The sequence below is a fragment of the Mixophyes fleayi genome, chromosome 5, assembly GCF_038048845.1.
Source record: "Mixophyes fleayi isolate aMixFle1 chromosome 5, aMixFle1.hap1, whole genome shotgun sequence".
NCBI classification, from domain to species: domain Eukaryota; kingdom Metazoa; phylum Chordata; class Amphibia; order Anura; family Limnodynastidae; genus Mixophyes; species Mixophyes fleayi.
This window is the reverse complement of record NC_134406.1, coordinates 160,164,089-160,190,711: the sequence shown is the minus strand read 5'-3', so window position 1 is coordinate 160,190,711 and position 26,623 is coordinate 160,164,089.

Sequence of the window (26,623 nt, the reverse complement as noted above, 5' to 3'; positions counted from 1 at the left end):
ATAAAACCCTCAACTGGTCTGAATTCCACCAAACAAGTATCTGGACTGCGTAGTGTGGTGGCCCCGGTACACAATTTGGTACCGAGGCCACAATATAATTAAAAAATTGGGCATCAACTGTCACCGTTGTTTAATATCTGATACACCTAAATATGGACTGCACAGTGGAGTGGCCCCGGTAGTAAATTTGGTGCCGGGGCCACAATACCTCCTCCAACTTCCAAGTGTAGTGTTTATAAAGACAGACAGCGTCGAAGTGTTATCAGTTGGCTTTCTTAACCCTAAAATTGTCCCTGTTGCAAATATTCGTGCAATGGACAGTTACTTTTTTATTGAAAGACTCAAGCTTTCAAGTGTAGTGTTTATAAAATATAAACAACAATACAGTAGTTTTAGAGCACGTCAAAAACTCTTGTTTTAAATTATGACACGGCATTTTACTTTTGGTTTAATTTCTTGAATTTTTTAAAATTTGGTTTTAGTTTTTGAACATGGCAAACGACTGTTGATTGGTCATATAATGCCAAAAAAAAAGTTCCAAGATGGAATTATCCTTGGGCCCTCACACCCACCCTTATGTTGTTGAAATAGGACATGCACACTTTAACAAACCAATCATTTCAGCGACAGGGCCTACCAAACAACTTTGGCTGAAATGATTGGTTTGTTTGGGCCCCCACACCAAAAAAGCTATTCATCTCTCCCTGTACAGACTAAACAGGCTCTACTGAGGCAAGATGTCGTCCTCATCCTCAACCTCTGATTCCTCTCCCCCTACAGTGTGTACTTCCTCCTCATCACACATTATCAATTCGTCCCCGCTGGACTCCACAACCACAGGTCCCTCTGTAGTATCTGGAGGGCAGTGCTGTACTTCATTGAGGAATTGATTATTCATTTTTATAAACATCATTTTTTCAACGTTGTGAGGAAGCAACCTCCTTCGCCGCTCACTGACCAGGTTCCCCGCTGCACTAAAAACTCTTTCCGAGTACACACTGGAGGGGGGACAACTCAGGTAAAATAGAGCCAGTTTGTACAGGGGCTTCCAAACTGCCTTTTTTTCCTGCCAGTAACAATATGGACTGTCTGACATGTCTACTTGGATGGTGTCAGCAAAGTAATCATCCACAATTTTTTCTATTGTGACAGCATCCAATGCAGCGAGAGTAGACATGTCTGAAATGGTTGGCAGGTCCTTCAGTCCGGACCAGATGTTATCAGCATCCCCGCCAGTGCCTCTTTTGGGAAAACTGAGCTTTTTCCTCGCAGCCATAGATGTGGAAGAAAATGAGGGTGGAGCTGTTGGCATGTCACGGTCCTCTTCAGAGGACAATCTCCTGACCAGCAGGTCTTTGCACCGCTGTAGACTTGTGTCCGCCGGAAACAGAGACACAACATACGCTTTAAACCGAGGATCGAGCACGGTGGCCAGAATGTATTCCTCTGACTTTAAAAGAGTGACCACCCTCGGATCCTGGCAAAGCGTACGAAGGGCTACATCCACAAGAGCTACATGCTTGGTGTAATCGCAATGGCTTACCAGCTCCTCCCTCACTTTCTCCAGCTGCTTCTGCAACAGCCTGATCAGGGGAATGACCTGACTCAAGCTGGCAGTGTCGGAACTGACTTCTCGTGTGGCAAGTTCAAATGGCTGCAGAACCTTGCACAACACGGAAATCAGTCTCCACTGCGCTTGACTGAGGCGCATCCCCACTCCTTTGCCTATGTCGTAGGTGGCTGTGTAGGCCTGAATGGCCTTTTGCTGCTCCTCCATCCTCTGCAGCATATAGAGGGTGGAGTTCCAGCGCGTCACAACCTCTTGTTTGAGGTGATGGCAGGGCAGGTTCATGCTTTTTTGATGTGCCTCTAGTCTGCGGTAGGCACTGGCTGAATGCCGAAAGTGTCCAGCAATTTTGCGCGCCACCGCAAGCATCTCCTGCACACCCCTGTCACTCTTGAGGTAATGCTGTACCACCAAATTAATGGTGTGGGCAAAACATGGGACGTGCTGGAAATTGCCCATATTTAATGCCCGCACAATGTTACTGGCATTGTCTGACACCACAAATCCCCATGAGAGTCTAAGTGGGGTAAGCCACTGGGAGATAATTTCCCTCATTTTCTCTAATATGTTGTCAGCGTTGTGCCTCTTATTAAAGCCTGTAATACACAATGTTGCCTGCCTTGGCATGAGCAGCCATTTTGTAGATGCTGCTACTGATGCAGCTGTTGCTGTTGCTGCGGAAGGGGATGCATCTACCCAGTGGGCTGTCACAGTCATATAGTCCTTCGTTTGCCCAGAACCACTTGTCCACATGTCCGTGGTTAAGTGGACAGTGGGTACAACCGCATTTTTAAGAGCACTGAGGACACTTGATCGTACTTCTCTGTACATTTTTGGTATCGCCTGCCTAGTGAAGTGGAATCTCGAGGGGATTTGGTACCGGGGACACAATACCTCCATCAACCCTCTAAATCCCACTCCACTGATGGCGGACACCGGGCGCACGTCTAACACCAACATTGCAGTTACAGCCGCAGTTATACGCTTTGCAATAGGGTGACTACTATCGTATTTTGTGGTCATGGCAAACGACTGTTGGACGGTCAATTGTTTTGTGAAAGACTTAGCGGTCTTACGACTTCCCCTCTGGGAAGATGACCGACTAACAGCAGCAACAGCAGCAGTGGCAGTAGTAGGCGTACCGCTGCAGGATTCCTCGGATGAATCCCGTATTGAGGAGGACTCAGTCTGGCTGCTGACTTGGGCTGCAGGACTGAATCTGATGGAGATTGTGGAGGAAGTTGACGAGGAGGGTGTTGCTGGTGTGTATCCAACTGGACCACGGGATTTAGGTGTCCCTGTACCGATGAGGGTCCTAGCCCCAGTTCCTGAACTAACCACTGAACTATGAAGGTTATTCAGGTGACGTATAAGGGAGGATGTTCCTAGGTGGGCAAGATCCTTACCCCTGCTTATTTGAGCTTTACATAAGCTACATATGGCCATACATTGGTTGTCTGGATTTGGATAAAAATAACTCCAGACCGAAGAGGTGCATTTTTTGGTCTTCTGACCAGGCATGACGATGGGCTTTTTCATCCCATGGACATCAGCTGTTTCCCCCCCTGGTGCCTCATTTACAATAACCACATCACCATCCTCATCATCAAGTTCCTCCACAGCGCCAGCTACATCATCAATAGCCTCCTCCCGAGCCACCTCTTCCCGTACAGTGATGGGAAGGTCAGGCTTGACAACCACCAACATCCTTGGACTCGCCTTGTGGATTTGTGATAATTTCTCTTTAGAAGGCAGAGTTGTTTGCTGTTTTGTTGCTGACAGCATAACTCTCTTCAATTTTTTGTAGGGGGGGGGAGGAGGAGGAGGGCTAAGATCCGTGGGTGAAGCTGAACCACTAGTCATGAACACGGGCCAGGGCCTAAGCCGTTCCTTGCCACTCCGTGTCGTAAATGGCATATTGGCAACTTTACGTTTCTCCTCAGATGATTTTAAGTTTCTCTTTTTGCTACTTTTTCTTGACTTGGGCTTTTGGATTTTACATGCCCGGTACTACGAGATTGGGCATCGGGCTTGGAAGACGACGTTGATGGCATTTCATCGTCTATGTCATGACTAGTGGCAGCAGCTTCAGCATTAGGAGGAAGTGGGTCTTGATCTTTCCCTACTTTATCCTCCAAATTTTTGGTCTCCATTATATGTAGCACAAGATACTGCAGAATGTGTGAACTTGGTAATATTGCAGTACCAATGGACTTATACTGCTGGATTGGTTTTGCAAATTTGGTTATAATTATTATATATTTTTTTTTTTTTTAATTTTTAATTTTTTTTTACTTTTTTTTTATTTTTAAAAAACTTGGGAATAGTGGGGAAATAACTATGCCCTTAGAAGCACAGAGCACAGGACACAGCACCACTGGACTGAACAGGACACGGCACAGGACCCAGCAGCACTACGGAACTCAGCAGGACAGAGCACAGGACACAGCACCACTGGACTGATACTGCAGAATGTGTGAACTTTGTAATATTGCAGTACCACTGGACTTTTACTGCTGAATGTGTGAACTTGGTAATATTGCAGTACCAATGGGCTTATACTGCAGGATTGGTTGTGCAAATTTTGTGGTAATTAAAAAAAATTAAAGTAGTTTTTGGTATTTTCTAAAAAAACTTTTTTTTATTTTTTTAAACACAGGGGAATATTGGGGAAATAACTATGCCCTTAGAAGCACAGAGCACAGGACACAGCACCACTGGACTGAACAGGACACAGCACAGGACCCAGCAGCACCACTGACCTCAGAAGGACAGAGCACAGCACACAGCACCACTGGACTGATACTGCAGAACACAGCACAGCACAGCACAGCACAGCACAGCACAGAACTAAACAGCACAGAGGACCACCTAACACACCCTCCCTCTACCCTGATCAATGCCCGAGTGAAGATGGCGTCGACTAGCGGGGAATTTATAGGATCCGAGTATCGCGAGATCCGACAACGGGATTATGAGTCAGAGCCTCAGTTTCACATTTGAATTTGGCGCCAATACCCGGATCTGTCTCGGATCCGACTCGGATCCGCAACGTTCGGGTGGGCTCGGATTTTATAAATCCGAGTGCGCTCATCCCTAGTTTTGACCGTGTGTAAACAATTTTTGCAACTCACTCATTGACCACTATAAACAACAAATGTGTTGCAAATTTGTTTGCCTACTTCTGTGCAGTTTATCCTTTTTCCAATCATGTACATTGTATACATATTACTACATGTTTGAATTGCTGTCTCAGTGCATGGATGCAAAAGTAAAAATGTGACGTCAAAGCACACTCTTTTCTTTCTTTTTACTTATATGCTCAAAAATGAATTTTGGTATCTTAAATGCTTATGGTCTTAATAGTTATAAGACTGGGGCAGCACAGTGGCTTAGTGGTTTGCACTTCTGCTTCATAGCACTGTGGTCATGAGTTCAATTCCTGACCATGGCCTTATCTGTGTGGAGTTTGCATGTTCTCCCTGTGTTTGCATGGGTTTCTTCCTGGTGCTCCGGTTTCCTCCCACACTCCAAAAACATACTAGTTGGTTAATTGGCGCCTCATTAAATTAACACCTTAACAGCAACATTAATACAATTGCTCTTCAAAGAGACATCATTCTTGGGGCCCGGCATGATCATTCATCAGAATCCTTTGAAGTGTTTATTATAAGCAGTTGCTCTCAAGTTCCAGAGAAATTGGGATATCCCTGCTGCCTGGTTACTGTGATTGTGGAATTAGTAGTCAGATGCATTTTTCAATAATATAGTAAATCTTCAAGTGCTAGCAATAGTAAAAAATAAGACTTTACTACAAATGTGAATGTTAAAAAAATATTTTACAGTATCCAATATAATTAATGTGTTCTCATAATTTGAAATTAAGTTTTTTAAATATAATAGAGGGTGCTTTGTGATATATAACATTTGTGATATTATCAATAACATTAATGAGTTAATTTGTGATATAATTTTATGGTCACTGTCACCAAAAAGTCTTTGGAGTTAGTTTAACTAGGTTAAGTATTGTTGGCACACAAATTTAAGGGAAAGATTTCCTCTGTGGTACCACAGAAATGGGAGCATTGTATACATCACATATACATCTTGGTTTTACTGATTTACTGATTTTTTCAAAAGGATCAACATTAACCTTGAGAGAATAGCACCTAAAAAAAGTACATTATGTATATACAGCAATTAGCATTGCTTCTAAAAGTAAATTGGGCTTTATGTAGCGCTAATCTATAGAACAATGTGGCCCGTGCATTATTACCGTTTTTATGGTTATTTCTCCGCGGATGTTTACTTCCGGCTCATAGAGCTGCGAGCATAAAATCAATGCAAAATTAACATAGTAACTGTAATAATGCACAGCCATTACCGTAGTAACAGTAATAATGCGTGGGCTGCGTTGTTCTAAAGAACAATGCAGCTAATTTAATCTACCTCTAAATGTGTACTCATGTCTAGTGTTTTCTGATTCACTTATACAGCTGGTAATATTTAATTAATTTTTGTGGCTATATTATTATATGAAGTTATGGCCACCTATTCACCACACTTGCTAATTGATATTTTCATTTGAACTCAATAGCAAATTATTTTTAAAACGGAAAAAAAAAATCTTTGGATTTAATTTAATGTTGATTAATTTAATATGTATTTGTATGTTACAAAGCTTGGCTGTCTCTCTTGTGTACGGATATTTATTGGTAATAAATATACTCCTCTTACCTCTCGTATCATGTAGTGCATCCACCTTCTTTCTCAACATGTGTGCAATGGAAGGGCACACTAACCACAGGGGTCAACTACAAAGACTCCTTGAACCCAGCAACAAGCTATACTCTATCAATACTCTTGGAAACAGATTTAAGTCTTTCTAAAGATCATAAGTATATTTATTCAAGTTGAATAAAATTAATAGCTGTATCAAATAAAGAGTGGTGTGAGTTACACTAACGGTAAAAGTAGAATGAATCTAATGAATTGGACTATAACATAATATAATACCGACTGACAATAATGAATGTTCAATTATTAAATATGTTATAATCACACTAACAAATACCTTGCAAATGAATAAGTCAAAAATTACAATAATAAATACTTTGATACTAAATTAACTTAAAGGAGCCGATTCGACCACATTAGTGTAAGAATAATGTGGTGCTAATTGTATTATCATTAATACGGTAATTTTAACCTGGAATTTTGCTTGCGACCCCAAGGGTTGTAAGCAAAAATCAGCTTTAAAATTACTATACTAACCTTAATACTGCACACTTTTACCTTAGTAACAGTAGTAGTGTGCATTCTAGCAATAACGTGGCCAAAATGAATGGGTCCCAGAGTGTGATAATAGCTAAATACACAGTTGAAAGTGTTTAATGAGTCTATTAAAGTGCCCAGGTTAATAGGTAGATATTTATAACCCAGGTAATTGATGACTCTTATTGCCCGTTAGGGGCACCAGAGTGAAATTTGCTATTTATTCATTTTGATCCTCAAAGATATATCTGGATTTGTCAAGTAATTAAAGTAACTGTATCCCACTTAGCCAAGTAAGACAGTGCTTTAATCTCTATTGCGGTTCCTTTAATTTGCACTCACTTCTGCTTTAATCCTACAGGCCGTATCTAGGGGTTGGGTACGTTTTCACGATGCTGACAAATCCGACAGCCTTGAGTCTTACAAAAGAAAAACAATTTGTGAAAAATATGACTGAAATCTAAACAGACTTACCTGAGCACCGAATGTGCAGCTTTCCGAAGGAACCGCCAAGCTGACAGCCAGGGATTCCGAACACACAGGACTCCGGCATTTCAGTTTAACATTGGTGCGACTAACATCATTGTTCATTTAAAGTGCCAATGTGTGGACACCGCAGGCTAAGTGTTTAAACACTTAGCGTAGACTCATATGCAGAATATCTGTCTGTTTTGTTTCCATTTAATCTACCAATAGTTTCTCCCTTTGTTTTCTATGCTTTTAGTCTTTCATGCATTGTTATTTTTCAATCCACATCTCGCTGTCATCAATTCCAGTCTTACATATTGGAAGTTATTTATAGCTCATTAACTTTCTCAGCTTCCACTATTGTTGCTAATTTAACTGCTACCGCTCCTTTTCTCTCTCTCTTTCTATTTATGACTTACTGGCTAGTCTCTCTTTCTCTCTATAACATTTGGGACAGGTACCTTTTGTATCTGTTTCTCAATTGTATTACCTTACTCCATTGACCATTTATTTAGAATAGATCTGTTTCCACTTTTCACTCTCTTTAGATGTCTTTTCCTTTCTTTCTCAGCCTCCAGTCGCTCACTTTATTTGGGCTGTATTCAAATAGCTGTCATAGCAATTACCAGCATCTCTTCACTCTCTTTACTTAAATGCTTGCAATTGTCTCTCTCCCTGTTGTTGTTATGATCAGCTGATTCAAGCCTTCTTAGCAACGGCACTCTATGCATTCCCTCACTGACAACTCAGGCTTTCAGCATCCGAAATGCTGAAGTTGATGGTGGGCAAGGACACAACATTGACCTTGACTCCTATTAACATCATTTACTGAATCTGGAATAAGCAGACTCAGGAGATTGCTTCTTCTAGAGTTCACTCAATAATGCTGTAGCTTTGAAAATCCAAATTGCTTGTATAAGGTTAAACCAGCAGTTTTGAGAGTGCAGAAACAGCAGGTGGTGTCCCACAATGGCAGTCCCTATGCATTTTATCTATTTACCATGTCTCTGGAATTCATCAGGGATGTGGAAAGTCTCCCTGAACCAGTGGTGGGATTCAAATAAATTGACAACCGGTTCTCAGCAATAATGACCGTTTTAAGTATACAAAAAGATATATCGAAAGGTAGTTTAATATTTCATGCATTTAGTACTCAAATAAGAACAATAAAAGAGGTACACAAACTAGATTATGTAAAAAAAAAGAGTTTTGTTCACTGTTACTTTTACACTGTGAAATGCTGCTTTTGCCCCTCTTCACACTCTGCCATGCTGCTTTTACCCCTCTCCACACTGTGCCATGCTGCTTTTGCCCCTCTTCACACTCTGCCATGCTGCTTTTGCCCCTCTTCACACTCTGCCATGCTGCTTTTACCCCTCTCCACACTCTGCCATGCTGCTTTTGCCCTACCACACACATATATAGCAAATAGGGGGAGTGTCCCTCAAATGTGCTTGTGGAAACACACCACTTTGAGCTTTTTGGAACAGGACTGCTCAGACTACTTCAGTATGAAAGCTACATTTGTGAGTCTACACCTCCTCCAGTTAACATTGGCCCCACCAATTTAAGGAAGGAGACAGGTAGATCTAATAATACAATTAATATGTAAACTAGACAGCTGCAAAACGAGTTATACCTAATGATTATGAAAACTATGCAACTTGAATTTCAAACTACAGGCAAAATAATTTGCATATATAATGATCAATGTGTTATTGTCAATTTGAATATTATAGCTATTATAGTAATTAACATAAAATAGAATAATATAAGAATAATACAATATTATCCAATATTATCCAAAATTATAATAAAATTAAATTAATCTTGTTGTTGAGCACATTTCCAAAATTAAATATTACCCACAGCATATATTTTTGCTATTAATGCAACAAATATGTATTTTAGTAATGCTGTCAGAGGTTTGTAAAAAAAAATGAGCATATATAATTGTTTAAAACTGGTTCTAGCTCTAGTTCTATAGCAAAATGATCAAGTTAGACTATCCACGCTTAAGTAGCTGCTTTGCATAGGTTTGTTTATACAAATGGTGAGTTGTAGGAAACCCACACAAACAATGGGAGAACATAGAAACTCCACACAGATAAGGTCATGATCGGGAATTAAACTCATGACCCCAGTGCTATAAAGCAGAAGTGCTAACTACTAAGCCACTGTGCTGCCCATGTAACTAAATAAAATGTTATCAGTGTTTGTTCCATCATAAACAATTTGCAACTGTCAATTGTCTCTTATTTAATTATTTTTCACTGTAGAATAAGATGTTAATATTATTTAGTAAACTCCAGTGACTTTAAGCTTAATCAACTTTTTTTGCCAATGGTATAACCAAATATTTGAGGTAGTTGATCTTAGTCATGGAATTTATAACTAACTCAAATAATTACGACCATAAGGCCAGTCTAAATTTCAGGATTTATTATTCATCAATGTAGGCACCACGCATTATTTTTTTGCCATGGATGACCAAATTGATTAATTGAAAATTACATTTTGACACTTTTTTTAAAGTCCAGTTGAGTCCCCTAGTAGCATCAGACCAAACATTGTCAAGCAATTAAAGGATCAAATCACAAAGCAACAGCTATTATTGCATGAACAAACATATAGATATATAGATATAGATATAAATCGCAGTAGCAGTTTCACAATCATTCTTCCTAGAGGAATGAATAAAAATGTTTTTTTACCTCTTTATAAAAACTTAATTTAAATATATCTTTGCTTATTAAACAGTTTCACTTACACACTCACATACATGTTGTCTTTATTGCTCACTCTGGACACTGTCACAGGCTTCCCACAAAATATTCCTTTACTCAAATATCACAAGAGAGATTAAAAATATTGGAATATCATTTTTAGCAATTTACTATCTTATAGACATTGTTATGGTCGTTACATCACTATCAATAAACATTGTCCAATTCGATTATTGTTGTTCCAATAAACAAAGAGATTTAATTGCAAACTATAGCAGGATTTACAGCAAGCCATGCTGGAGCATTAAATATGTAACAATAAACAGGAAAGCATAACCCAAATACAATACATTAAGCCAGCACTTGTCTGTTATCATGAATAGAGGAAGAAATAACTGGCCCAGGGAGCTTATATGTAGTTTCAGTTAACATAAAAACAGTGATGATGTCACAATGTACACAGATAACACTCAGAGAGGTCTTCATTGGTCCAGGGTTAACGATGTTCCAGTAGACTGCTGGTCATAGGTGAGTTCATTTGAATCTCTCCAAGGGTGTGAAGGGGGAGCAACTTACTCCAACTGTTGACTACATGTCTTTCTGCCAAATAGCCAGTTCAAACTGAACCATAAACAAAGTACTTTTGAGTATTAATCCCATATTGCTCATAACTTGCGACCGCTAAATACGATCTCTACTCTGTCGAAACAAGGCTAATGCTGGTGAAATAAGCTTTAATATGAGACAAAACGCTTTACCTTTTAGAGGACCTGAACCATAAATAACTTTACTATCATCATCATCATCATTTATTTATATAGCGCCACTAATTCCGCAGCACTGTACAGAGAACTTATTCACATCAGTCCCATTGGAGCTTACAGTCTAAATTCCCTAATATAGACACACACTCACACACAGAGACATATACATACAGACAGAGAAGTAGAGACTAGGGTCGATTTTTGATAGCAGCCAATTAACCTACCAGTATGTTTTTGGAGTGTGGGAGGAAACCGGAGCACCCGGAGGAAACCCACGCAAACACAGGGAGAACATACAAACTCCACACAGATAACGCCATAGTATTATCTATATATAAATAATCTCTAATACATGTTACTAATAAATATGGATTGGAACCTTAATAAATGTGCAGTATTGTAATGGCGAATGTAAATGTGTGTGTTATTAATCTGTGCGATTGCGTCACTACACGTGGCGTACTAATCGCAATCGCAGGGTTAAACAATATTAATTAATTCAGTTTACTTCATCCAACTATTTGCCTTTCACAGGCCACTCTTTGTGAGTACCTATCACTTCCCCCTATGAAGATTTTTATTGCAGGATCTCAGCAGTACACTTGTTTTTCTGTAATGTATGTCCCCCCTAGTTCAACCACACTGTCTGTGGATATCCGTTAGGTTACTATAAAAAGAGAGTCATAATTCTAGAAACCATTTTTTGTACGGGACAAATACCTTTGGAGCTCGGAGTGTGCCCTTCACCCACATATGTAATACATATTTTGGAAGGATAAAAGGTACAATAAAATATGTTACATCAATACAGAATATTCTAATAAAGTTCCTCATGTCCATCTGTCCGAAGCATGTCTTACCTTATATGATATTTAAACAATACATTTTCACCAATAACATCATCCTATGTCTGTTATTATAATCTTATTTACATTCTCCTTCAGCCATTTTAGTTAAATACACTCTAATAACATCAATGGGTTTTTCATCAACATTTGTGGGGCGGGCTATTGTCTGTTCATTCTGTCCAATCTCCCAATACTCAAGTTTCTCTGTACGCAAAACTGATCGGTCTGCCGAGTATTGGGTAACTTCAAACCAAGGGACCTAGATCTATTACCTTCCCTCTACTGGCCTCCAACCCCATAATTTAAGAACCTCAGAAATATTTATTGGAAAGAGAACTAGTCCTACATAATTTAGTCTCTGAGGCACGTGAGAGCACTCCCAGCATTCAGTTTGGTCTAAAACTTTACCCACCAAAGAATGATAATCATTCTCACAGATGTCTGCTCAAGTCCAAATTGTTACTGGACTGGCATCGCTGGATGCACCTCTCTTCAACTATGGGGTCACAGAACTTAAAGACACAATACTCCTCAGACAATAGCCCCTCACATTGTCTCTGAGCTCCGAGTTTAGTATAACTTTTCTTTACCCCTGAATTCAATAGTGTAATTGGATGGACTGATTGTGCTACCAACTTCTCCTTCATCCCCTCATCCTCAGTATGCCTACCTGAAAAATTCCCCATCATCTGATCACCAATGAAATAAATGACTGTCCTGGAAAGAGAATAAGAATGAGAGAAACACTGGAAAGAGAAAAACAGGAAAACCGCTGCTCCATTATAGGTTAACAGTCTTTGCAAACTCCTTTGGCTCAGTTGTTATTAACTGCGGTCTTGGGTCTCCAGACACAGATTCACAAATGTCATTCTCGGCTGTAATTTGAACCTTCTCCAGGTGTTGACTCCTCTGCTGTGGGTGGAATGGGTCCAAGTGTCTCTCTGCTACTCCTAGGGATGTGATGCTGGTCGCCAACACTTGGTACATGACTGTCAAACAACTTGAGTGTTGGAAATTACAGTCCATAACATACACTCCCAGTCCAACATCATGACAGTTAATGTAACATATCAGGAGACAGTGTCTCTAACGTCCTTTGTTGCTGTCTCACTATTTGCTTTGGTTTAAAAGATTTTCAACAGTCTCTCCATTATGAACTCAGATTTTCAACAGTCTCTCCTTTATGAACTTATCTCAGGAAAAGTCAAAAGGTTTTTTAAAAGGTGACAGGTTAAGAGGCAGTTTATGAGTGATTCTGATAGTGGGGATGACAAATGGCAAAAGTTTCTGGCCACTCCAATCTAGTTTTAAATATCACTCTATTCAATTCGTTCTAGATAGTACCATTTACTCTATTTTCCCACTGACTTGTGGCTGATAAAGAGTATCTAACTTATTATCAGTGCTCATACATTGTACTCATTATCTAAAAGTTATTACTAGTAACATGAATACCCCTATCACTTCTATAACTCTAGGGATACCACATCTACTAACTAAAATCCTGAGTATGACACAGCAATATTAGAAACATTTGGATGAACCAGTACCCAGATATAGGTTATATCAGTACACAAGTATACTGTATACTTTAGAATCCTGCAAGGTGGCAATTGGATGAAGTGGATTTGTTTTACCTTGAAAAAGTCCATCTGAATATTAGGCTGCTGGCCCTGATCACCAACCCACAGAACTAGATGACGGAGTTTTCACCTTTAGCAGCCGCCTTTCCCTTAGAGCTAGATACGCTCACCGGTACTCGGATGCCCCCAGGACTTAGCTCCAGGTGTAGTGTGGGTTGGTAATACAGGACCACAGCGGCGGGCCAGGAGACTGGTAGAAAGCAGCGGGTAGTCAAAATGATAGCCAAGGTCAAAGGTCACGAGCAAACAGGGTAATCGGTAAAAACGCCAGAGGTCGGGGTCATGGGCTAGGTAGCAGGGTCCAAGGTAGAAGCCAAAAGGGTCAGGGTCACAGGAAACAACAGGCAGGGTCCAAATCCAGGCAAAGGGTCATCCACAGGCAATCTAGCAGAGTATCCACAGTACAGGGACAAAGGGCAGAGCAGGTCAGCAAACTGATAGCAGGAAGCTATAACCGGCAGTGAGGCTGCAGACCTCATTGCCTTAAATACATACAATACAATCAGAGCCTAGCTCTGCAATTACACACAGGGCCCTGTTAATTAATTTAATAAAAGCTAAATAGCCTGCAGGCTATTAGTTACCCTTGCGCACGCGCTCGGCTGTCCCCTGTTGCCGGGACACAACGCTACACTGCAGGGCGTCCGGCCGTTGCTTTGGCAACGGTCGGGTGCTGGGCGGAAGTGACGTCCCGGTCGTCAAGGTGACGCCGGGGAGCACAGTAAGCAAGCCGCGGTGGCTGTCAGTACCACCGTGGCTCGTGACACTGTAGGAAAGGTATGGGATATCTCCATTGGTATTGTCTTTCCAACATTTCCCCTCAATCAAGTAAGAAAAAACATTGCCTTCCTACTATCTTGAGAAGAAAAGTCTGGTGCACACCAGTATGCTCTCACAGGCTTGCACATACCTTCTTTAACCAGATGAGTCAGACCATGTGCTGTCTCAGCTAGGCCTGGAAGATACTTTCTGGGAGCAACAGGCCTACCTCGTCCATCTCTCCAGAGTCCAGAGGACTCCTGACCACATCCCTTCGCCTTCCAGACTGCCTTTTTCCTGCAGGGAACGCAAATTTTAAATTTTAAATAATTCCTGTTTGTTTACAATTGAGAAAAAAAATCAAACATTCATTTGTCAGTTATCATATTTAAACCTGCTGCCCACTTGACAGCTTTGTCCACCCTGTTATTACAGTCATGTGTGTAGGCTTTAAATTAAATAACAGCTTAATTTGGTAACTGTGTCACTGTCACAAGTCCTTCATGCAATGTGAATATGCTACTCGTGTACTGTTATTGTCATAAAAGTTCCTCTGGCGCCTCAACGTCACCCCCTATCCTAGAAAAGAACTCAAACCAGTGTATATCAACTGATTTACCTTCTGCCAACTCACATGCCATTTTCGATCCAACAAGTTCAGCTACCTGGCTAAGTGAAGAGGACAAAGGGGTCAGTTTTTATAGCACCTTTGTCATTTATAACAATATCTAGTACATGTCTTTCTGTCTATGAAAAATTAAAAAAAACATGACAATTTTAAATTTTCTGAAGGGTGTCACTTATGTCAGGTCTTATGCAAAAGTCTTATTCAAATGTTCTACATAGTCATGCATATCTGTATGTCTGCCTATTCACCTTCAGATAGTCTTCTGTCTCCTTCCACCCTTTGTGCATCCAGAGTACTTTGTACACCTTGCTCAGGAGACATATGTAGTTTAGGCAGAACTTGGGAGGGCAGATATTGCATGCATTCTATAAGACTTGAATCATATTTACTCAACAAAACTCCTGCTTTAAATCAGCAGCGTCTATAAGCATAAAAATATAACCTTTAGCTACCTTTGTGACTAGGTCAGTGTATTGTGTGTGCCCCTAATTCTGTCCATTGTCAAAAATGTCCTAGCTCTGTGGGTGAGAAAATATCTCAAATATTGGACCTTTGACTGGCATGGCTGTGATCCATCCTTTTTTTTTCATCCTCCTGTCCTGTTACTGAGAAATGAATGAACAAATATTTAATTTCAAACACTGATGATATAAACAAATCAGGACACAGCTATACTATTTTTCATACTGCATCCCTTATGTCGTTGAAAGTTTGAAAACTGTGACACCAGGCATGTGTCCCAATAATGAAGTTCCCTATAATCTTTTGGGACAGTGTCTATGTATTTTGTACCTTTACATAAGAAAAGAATGACATACTGACAGTCATTAGGGTAAGAACGGGAAATAAGACAGCAAAGAATAATAATAATGAAATAGTGAAATGACTTGCAGAAAAACAGGAAAGCAGGAAAGCAGAAAAGGAGATTTACAGCAAGGTAACAGCTGGATTAGGCACTACGAGGAATTGGCTCTATTTCACTAATTCACTAAAATCTTAACTAATCTATGACCCCTCCCCTATTCATTTTAAGCCTAACATGGAGTTACATTACCCATCCAATCCAGTGTCATCCATCAGCTCATAAGGAACCCAGTATCTCTGATCACAATAGCTATACAACTTGTGATGGACTTGTGGCTATAACAGTGAAGTGCAAAATTAACCCTTGTGATGCATAATATGTATCTCTTATATGTGTCTTCCTGGAATCATGAAAAAACACCATTAGAAGCAGAGTATATACACATTTAATTTTTAATACTAAATCTCAGCCAAAGAAGTTTTCATGAGCCACCTCAATTAGAAGAAAGAGTGTTACAATGACCCATTGTTAACTTGTCTTTTAAGGGGAAATTTTGTATTTCTCCTGCAATCCTCATAGTTAATAAATATATTTCTCTGGCTGTCCTTGTCTAAAGAAGAGAAACAAAAACAAAACAAAGTTTAGTTAGTATCAGAAAGTGAGCAAAACATTTTCATTTCTTTACTTTCGATTCTTATCATCAACCAACAAAAAAAAAAAAAAAAAAAGAAAAACTAAAAAAAAACACCTCAGAATGTATCCATTCATTGGCTGCCAACTGTATTTTTTTTCTGTAAATAATACCATAGTAACTGTTTTTTCTAGCCTCTTGTATTGTTCTAATTCTATAGCCTCCTTGCGACTAGGGTCAATCAGAGTAACCCATTTGTCTCTACACAATGGATATCTTTCACCTACTAATAGCAAATACATGTGAAACCTCATTTTTTTTCCTTTTAGGATTTCTGAAACTAAGCCATTACAGGGACACAACAAACTTATTTTACTAATATTAATACATGGCACACTGCCCTTTTGTCTTGCCTATGTTGCACTAACTGTACTTCTATTGCAGGGCTTTTCTCTAGATTCAATCACTGTCCCTTCCATTGCAGGACTTTGACATAAACACACAAACAGAAACAAACAATAAAGAAAAATACATATAAATTACTAATCTTCCATTCATACATTTGTATCTCTAAACATACTCACTACTTCTTGATCAACATTACCAACAATGGGAAAGGGTTTCACACATTCATTGGTCATCTTGACCCACTGATCACAGTATGCCGTTGCATACTTACCTTTACTGTATGCCATTGCATACTTACCTTACAGCTCTCTACTCACAATCACAGACCCTATTGGACCTTTTTTGACCTGTACGTCGGTCACATCAGCCATCTCACAGATTTGTTTAGTGCACGTGTGGAAACGGAATCCTCAACGCTTCGCAGCACAAAACTCCTGTGAGAAATTTGTGGTGGCCATGGATGAATTCCGTAAGCTGTGTCCACTCATTTCTTCTCAAATGGGTACAACTTAACAATTCATGTGAAGATAATCGTACACAGTGAGGACCCCTAACACAGAAACTGCGAGAACGAAAATATCAACCTTGCAATAAACCGTTTTTCAAGCACACTGTTTGAGTACTTTGAAGAATACTGAAGAATATCAGCCTTTCCAGCGAATTTCCTCCAACAACTCCACAAGTCACAATCACAGTTGCGTATACAACCATGGGGTCCAACTGCACCCCTTACAGATACTAACTATCAATAAACTTTACGATTTTTATTGAGGTTGCCACGAAAAACCCCTATTTTCGTCACACTGTATACTTTGCATACTTACCACGGTTATCTTCATATCCTGTATCTTTCAACAGTAACCTGGAAGATCAACTTTACTTTATCTTCACAATCACACAATTCACATACACCTTTGTTTTCTGCACAGTAAAATTATTTTCCCAAATGGGTATAATAATTCTAAGAGGTTTTAACAATTAATTTCACTATTAAATACAATAGGACTATCAATACAACTGTTTAAACAAGTACACATATGCGTACACTAAGCAAACAAACCACATTTCAATCGCAAAATTATATGAAAAAAATAATTTTTTTTACTGTCTTGTCCCTAGGTTTTAACCAGCACTCTTTGGATTACACAAAGCGGATATTCGGTTTGGCAACACTTGATGATATAAAGGAAAAGAACTATTTGCTTTCCTACCTGTATATGATGCGTCTCCATTCCGTTGCTGGTAAACCGAAATCCGCTCAGAGCCCCCAAATTGTTATGGTCATTATATCGCTATCAATAAACATTGTCCAATGCGATTATTGTGGTTCCAATGCACAAATAGATATAATTGCAAAATATAGCAGGATTTACAGCAAGCCATGTTGGCGCATAAAATATGTAAGAATAAACATGAAAGTATAAACCGAATACATTACATTAAGCCAACACGTCCACTGGGCCCTGGTTCAGATACAGTTATGTTGTCTGTTGTCAGGAACAGAGGAAAAACTAACTGGCCCATGGAGCTTATATGCAGTTTCAGTTAGCAAAAAACACAGTTATGATGTCACAATGTACACAGATAACTCTCAGAGAGAACTTCATTGGTCCAGGGTTAACAATGTTCCAGTTGTCTGCTGGTCATAGATCAGTTAATTTGATCCTCTTCAAGGGTGGGGAAGGCAACTTACTCCAAGTGTTGCCTACATGTCTTCCTGCCGAATAACCAGTTCAAACTGACCCATAAACAATGTACTATTTAGTATTAATCTCATATTGCTCATAACTTGCATCTGCTAAATATGATCACTACTCTGTCAAAACAGGGTTAATGCTGGTATAATAAGCTTTAATATGAAACCAAACTCTTTACCTTTTAGAAGACCTGAACCATAAATACCTTTACTATAGTTTTATCTATGTATGAATAATCTCTAATACATTTTAATAATAAATAAATGTGGATTGGAACCTTAATAAATGTGCACTATTTACAAGTGTAAGTGCGAATGTAAATGTGTATGTAATTAATCCGTTAGATTGCGTACTAATCGCAATCGCACGGTAAAACAATATTTATCAATTTATTTTACTTCATCCAATTATTTGACTTTCACAACATCTATTTTGCAATCATATACCACAGTGTGTGTAGTTCACATTATTGAAATGTATTTTAATTATTTTAATTACATTTCTTCATACTAACTGCCCCAAGTTGTCTCTCTCATTAATACCAGTTTAATAACCCTTAAAAAATGCATTTTTCCTTAAAAAACAGCAATATACATTTAAGTAAAAGCAATATACTCGCAAGAGCACAATGAACTATGTAAAATAATATAATAATCTTATCCTACTTGTCATCAATATGAATGCATAACTAATAAAACGTATATATTTTTATATAGAGAATTTTGTTAAAAGGTTTAAAACATAGATCTCCAGCATGAATGTTTTTGTCATTTGGAATAGGACTGGACAGATGCAAGGCGGGACTCGTGTGTTTTCTGCACTAAATGGTTTTCTCACAAAAGTGTTCGGAAAATACAGTTAAACAACACAACTGCCAACCATCCTTCTTCTCTTTCATCTCAAGGTATGTACATGAACTGCTGCAGCTATCATCCTCTCCTAATCTGAACCTCATCTCATTAATTTGTATTTTTAATCTGTGCAACTGTGTTATTTAAAGTTATGTAACAGGAATTTGTTATATATTGCTGTAACCTGTATTGAGTTGCTGATCAGTGAACCATTTTTATGACACTGGCCTGGCATTCATCTAGCCGGAATAAGCCCAATAGTTTTTCCACCTTCTCTGATCAGCTGACCAATTAGCGCAGATGAAACTTCTTTTGAAATCAGCCTCACTATATCTTAGCATTCAGTATAGGATTATAGAAGTATGTGGGACATATGTCCCACATGCATCTGTTTTCTCACAAAGTGTTTAGAAAATACAGTTAAACAACACAACTGCCAACCATCCTTCTTCTCTTTCATCTCAAGGTATGTACATGAACTGCTGCAGCTCTCATCCTCTCCTAATCTGAACCTCATCTCATTAATTTGTATTTTTAATCTGTGCAACTGTGTTATTTAAAGTTATGTAACAGGAATTTGTTATATATTGCTGTAACCTGTATTGAGTTGCTGATCAGTGAACCATTTTTATGACACTGGCCTGGCATTCATCTAGCCGGAATAAGCCCAATAGTTTTTCCACCTTCTCTGATCAGCTGACCAATTAGCGCAGATGAAACTTCTTTTGAAATCAGCCTCACTATATCTTAGCATTCAGTATAGGATTATAGAAGTATGTGGGACATATGTCCCACATGCATCTGTTTTCTCACAAAGTGTTTAGAAAATACAGTTAAACAACAAAGTTGAACTAACATTGAACAACATCTGAAGACATCCAGATATAAGCTACATCTGCTCCAACCTAACTCTGCACTTCCACTCTAACTGCAGTGGACATTGCAACTAGGTATTTTTTTTTATTTCTCTCAGTTTCTTGCCCTTTATTCTTAAATCCCAATGTTTAACCTCTAGTTAACTTTTGTCCTATTTATATTCAGTAACTGTAACATCATCATCCTGTCACCAGAAAGTAAAAAGTCACATTATTAAGCATCAGATTTGTAAAATTGCCATATTTAAAACGACAATTTTATTAAAGGCGACACCTGGTGAGTCCTGCCTTTTAAATAGGGCTGTCACAATTGACAAAAATTAGTATTGTGACGTAATCAACGCTTAATACATTTACTCCCTGGAGGTGGATAAGTAGGTGGCGCTGGACTACTTCTCACCAACATTGTGCATTCACAGTTCTGCCAAATGTCCCATCACTAACATTCATATTTTTTAAGCACATTCTTTTCAGATTGTTGCCCCACTGGACCACACCAACAATTTCTTGTACATTTACCTGCATGGCTCCCTCATTTTTTATGTTTCAACATCCCCACCATTATCATGGGTTATTTCAACATCCTCATTTATAATCCACATTCCAATTCTGCTTCCAAACTACTCTCTCTAACTTCCTCCCTAGGCATCTCCAGTGGATTGAATGCTCTGCTTATGAGGATAGACACTGCCTTGATTTTATATTCTTTAGCGTATGCTCAGTTTCTGATTTCCTTAACACTCCTTTCCCCCACTTCAATCATCACCTTATCAGCTAAAAGCTATCCTCCAGTTCTTTAGCCACTCTTACTGTCCATTCTCTCAGCTCCATTGCCCTTCCAAATGAGAGAATTGTCTACACTTGCTCCACATGCTTTCTTTCCTCACACAACCTATTGGATACTTGTCAGTCAGGCTTTTGTTCTCAACACCCCACAGAGACTGAGTTGACTAAGATTGTGAATGATTTGATCACTGCTAAATCTAAAAGTCATTACTCTCTTCTAATTCTCTTGGATCTCTCTGCTGCATTTGCCACTGTTGAGCACCTCTTCTCATACAAATGCTACAATCCTTAGGTCTTCAAGACACTGTCCTATGCTGGTTATCATCCTGCCTCTCTAATTGCTCTTTCAATGTTAATTTCACCTGATCTACCACTGCTACACTTCCTTTATCAATTGGAGCACACAAGGCTAAGTACTATGTCCTTTACTGTGTCCTTTACTGTTCTGTATCTCTACCACTTCTCTTGGAAAACTAAAAAGCTCTTTTGGATTTCAGTATCATCTCTATGTGGATGATACTCAAATTTATCTATCCTCTCCTGATCTCTCACCACCTGCATTGTCCCGTGTTACTGACTGTCTTTCTGCCATTTCATCTTAGATGTCCTTCAACCATCTCAAACATTAATTCATGCACTCATCTCTTGCATTGACTATTGCATTTCCTTCCTTTTTGGTCTTCCCAGAATCAGACTCTCACCCATACAATCTTTTATGCATGTAGCAGTTGATTATCTTTCAAATTGTTCTTCCTCTGCCGAGTCACTCTGTCAGTCAGTATATTGGTTGCCTTTTTTTCACTGAATCCAATATAAAATACTTTTAATAACATACAAGGCCATCAACAAAACTGCACCACCATACATCTCCTCACTTGTCTCAAAATATCTCCCAACACAACACCTTCGTTCTGCACAAGATCTGTGTCTATTATCCACTCTCATTAAATGCTCCCATTGCCAGTTACATGACTTTTTTTCGGCCTGCACCCACTTTGTGAAATTCCCGCCCTTGCACAATAAGACTTTCCTCTAATCTTCAAACCTCAATATTCTCCGAAAACCTACCTCTTCACGCAAGCTTATAAAAATCCTCAACCACCCACTCAACCTCCCTTTGTTACCCTATTAACACCCTTTACACAGTTAACACAAGACAACAACCCTTTGACCAACATTGCTATGTGACTGGATCATAAAGCCCACTCTGCATTTTTTTTTAGCTTTGCATTCTGGCTGGACCAATATGCAATATGTAGCACTTAACCTCATGTAACTCCGATTGTAACTTAGATTGTAAGCTTGCGAGTAGGGCCTTCCTACCTTTCTGTTTCTATTACCCAGTATTGGTTTTTACTATATTTGTTCCAAATTGTAAAGTGTGATGGAATTTGTCAGCAGTATATAAATAAATGTTGACGATGATGATGATGAATATACATTAATTAAATATTTCGTCCTTAAACTTAAACTCAGGTGATTAGCAATTTATATGTGTATGTGAATTGCTTGATTCCTATTTAACAGGAATAATGTACTGACGACACTCTCTCACAACTCACTGACACCTCGTTGGATGAAGAGAAGGACATTTTGTTCCCATTCTATGATATGTCTTCATATAAAAGAGGATCTCTATCTCAACCACGCTTGGAGATCAGTGTATATATATATATATATATATATATATATATATATATATACAAGTTAACCCGTGCATGATACTCATGCATTCTAGTCAAATCAAGCTTCCCGACGTAAGCGCCCTTTTTAAACGTGGTTTTGTCCACATGTCACCACCTCATCATTCTTCTCCATCACCTCATCCTTCATTTTCATCGCCACATCTATCCAGATGTCTATCCAGACACAGGGATCTCTCTCAGCGGTCCTGAGTATCACACTCCTCTTGCTCTGTCACCCCCGGCAACCACCAACCACTCCCCACTTTCACCCCTGGCAACCACCAACCACTCCCAACTGTCACCCCCGACAACCACCAACCACTCCCCACTGTCAACCCCGGCAACCACCAACCACTCCCAACTGTCACTTCTCCTTCAAGAAATATATATATATATTTTTTAAATCTTTATAAACACTTTTAACAATTAACAAATTAAATAAACAAATTAAAAACATCTTAGTATACCAAATTTCAGCCCTTTCTGAATTTTTTTTTCCACGCATACTAAGAATTTAGTAGGTCAGTGTATAACTCCGCCCAGCAGGTGGTGCTGCAGTCTGGTTTTATTTTTTCCACACACAGACAGACTAACACACGCCACTAGACATTTATATTATATATATATATATATATATATATATATATATATATATATATATATATATATGTTAACCCGTGCATGATACTCATGCATTCTTGTCAAATCAAGCTACTTAAGGTGTTAAAAAGGTTCTTGTCATGCATTTGGGCCTAGCCCAGGCCTCCTCAGGGGAAGCGCGTTACTTCCCGATGCAAGCGCCCTTTTTTAACATGGTTTTTTCCACATGTCACCACCTCATCATTTTTCTCCATCACCTCATCCTTCATCTTCATCGCCACATCCTTCATCAAGCTACGTAAGGTGTTAAAAACTCCCCACTGTCACCCCCAGCAACCACCAACCACTCCCAACTGTAACTTCTCATTCAAGAAATATATAGGTCAGTGTATAACTCTGCCCAGCAGGTGGCGCTGCAGCTTGTTTTTTTTTCCCACACACGCCACTTGGCATTTATATAGTATATATTTATAATAAAGCAAGCACAGGAGCAGTTAAAGTATCAGTGGTAAAGATGTTTACTGCTAGTTATTGGGTGGGGCATTGTACTGTATTTTATTATGGGGCTTATTTACAGTAGGATGTACGCCTACCTGTACTGCTCATGTGCATTGAAAATTGCTTATGCAATGACTTCCTGTTGGCAGCGCATCCTGGATGTACACGTTTTAACATGGCTCCTGACTGCTTGAGCAAATCTGCCTCCACCCTGCAGGTTTCTAACTTTTATACCCCGCTATATACTCAAGGGGACAACCCTTATAGCCTGTACACTCTAAACCTGCTTTTCCGTTTGAGGTCACAGTCTCTATTGCCCTGGAGTCATCCCTCCTTACTAGGACTTGTGCCTGTGCTGCACACCACCACCATCTTGGGCACTGCAACCTGGCTGACTTATCTCTCCTACCTGGAATTTTCCTCTGAATACTATAAAAACCTCCAACCTGGCATAATTCCTGCATTACTTGAACTATTTCACCACATTCATAGAAGACCCAATTATACTAATTTTTACATAGCCTTCCCTACACTAATATTGCAAAGACCCCTAATCTATGCCCTCTTATGGCTCTTTTCAATTTAGATTTTAAACTGCTGGCTAAATTTATGGCAACTCATTTACACGCATTCACCCTTTGCTTTTAACCAACCATCAGCTAGGCTTTGGGACAAGTCATCACTCAGTGTAGGTCTAACATATAGCAATTGCAGTGGTGGTTTCCTCACCCTCACAGTCTCCTTCCATGAATGTCCTTCTTAGCATAGATACCAATAAGTCATTTGAAGTATCCTGGCCTTACATGTGTGATGTGTTTAAGTGCAGAGCATTCAGGGAAGATTTCACTGGTCTGATTCTTCCCCGAATATATCTCTACTAATCAATGGCATGATTGGCAAGGTAGTAGACAAGACTAGGGGTACACATCATGGCTGCCCCATTTCACCCTTGCTCTTCAACCTAGTACTTGATCCTTTGTTCCGAATCTTACAAACATGATCTACATTTCAGGGAATCTGTATTGGAGGCACAGAGATTAAGCTGTACAATTTTTTACATGATATACTACTCTATTTATCCAATCTAAGGAATCCTTATGCTACCTAATGTCTAGAATCAAAGAATTTGGCATGGTCTCATGGTGTTCAGTGAACTTTGATAATTCACTGGCATTATTCCTGAAACCTGGCTTTACCCAACCATACTGGGCTAGAAACATATCAATTAAATGGGCAACCAAGGCTTTCCCATATCTAGGTATACAGCTTTCTAAAAACCTTGGCCTCTTATATCAACTTAATATCTAGAAAGTAATTAAGGATCTCACTAAAAAGGTTAAGTGCTCGTATCGTCTTTGTATCTACTTTCTAGGTAGATAAAATTTACTTAAAATGGTATATTTGCCTAGACTTCTTTACCCACTCCAGTCCCTGCCAGTATACCTCTGATATAAATAGAAGTTTTGGCGACTTCATTTAGGACATGAAAAAAATCTAGAATCGGGTAATTTAAACTCTAACAGTTCAGGACTAATGGTGGAATTAAGTTGCCCAATATAGAACTCTATAGTCAGGCTGCTCAACTTGATACCTTAGGGACTAGATACAAGGATCTGTTACCTATGCCAGTACCTCACTGCACCAAGATTTCCTCCCTGGCCTAAAATTGACCGCTTTCCTCCATCTACATGATCATGAGTTACCTATGACAGTTCTTGACAACCCCCTCTTAATATACACGAAAAAGATGTGGCACATATTAAGACATTAGAAAAAAATAAACCCTTATTTATCTATCCGTCTTCCTTTATTTGGTAATCTTAGTTTTAAAAATGGCATGGCTGCCTATCCCTTCACCCTCTGCAAGGTTTGGATTGATGGAGTGGTTCTTAAATCCATCCACTAACAAACCCCTGACTTTCTAAGGTGACCGGCATGAAGTAATAAGACCATTCAGCCTACCCATTTTACAGACACAACATTATGCGAGTGTAGTGGCCAGATCATTTTCCCAACATGATTGGTACAGCCTCTTGGATTCATCGCTTCCTCCACGTAGGGCTATTTTCATTCATTATAAATTTTTATGTGAAACACTCGACTATGATACATTGAAGACAGGATTGGGACAATGGAAAGAGTGCTTTCCTGAATTGTTTTTGATTTTATACTTTGCTCCTTAGCAACCTCTAATAGACTGCTCTCAGCGACAACTTATGTGGAGATGTCTCTTCATTTTACTACAGAACCTACCTGTCCCCATCCCGTCATTTCCAACTACTCTTGACGGCTGATCACTCATGAAATGTGGCTCCAGATGGCGGCTATCACCCATTGCAGTGGGACCACCAACCGGTGAAACGGGTCTGGACACACTGGAAGCTGGGTCTGGAGGTTCACAAATCACTACCTAGTTAATTATCTCCCTTTAACAGTGCAATGGACTATCTTTGGAGTATTGCTCAGAGGTATGAAAGTATCAAAAGGAAATAGGAAATTTCTACCGGCAATCTCAGCAACTGCAAGAAAGATTGTCCTCCAGATGTGGGTCCAGATTTACCCTTCTGCCCCTTCATTTTTTCCGGAAAAACTAATATTTTCCGATTGGGTTGAGGCCTTGAAAGTAACTGCTGTTTTAAATATTCCTCTGAAAATATCGGCAACTTGCAGAATTCGCTTCTTTATACATTTACCCCTAGGGGTTTGATTTTTAGAAAGCTAGTGTGACAGTGGAGTGCCTTTGTAGAGTAACAATTTTGAGAAATGTTTAATTTTTTTTACAACTAGGTAAAATATGTCCCATTTTAAAGAGGGGGTGTGTGCTGGGTATACTCAGAGTGACTTCACTTGAGCGTACAAATATGGCTTACTTCTCTGCATAAAAATTTACTTCTCTAAGAGGGAGTGTATTTGACATATATGTCAGCCACAGGGGGGCTGAATTGTGTTTTGGGGCTGAGGGGACACACCCTGTACTAATATTAGTGCTGGCACTACTCTTATTTCTAAGTTTAATCAGCCCGAGTTGTGATAGAGGCTGTAACTGAGTTATTTTAAACATCCTGACATGACTTCATTTATTCACTGCACTACTAGGGGCAGCTCCATAA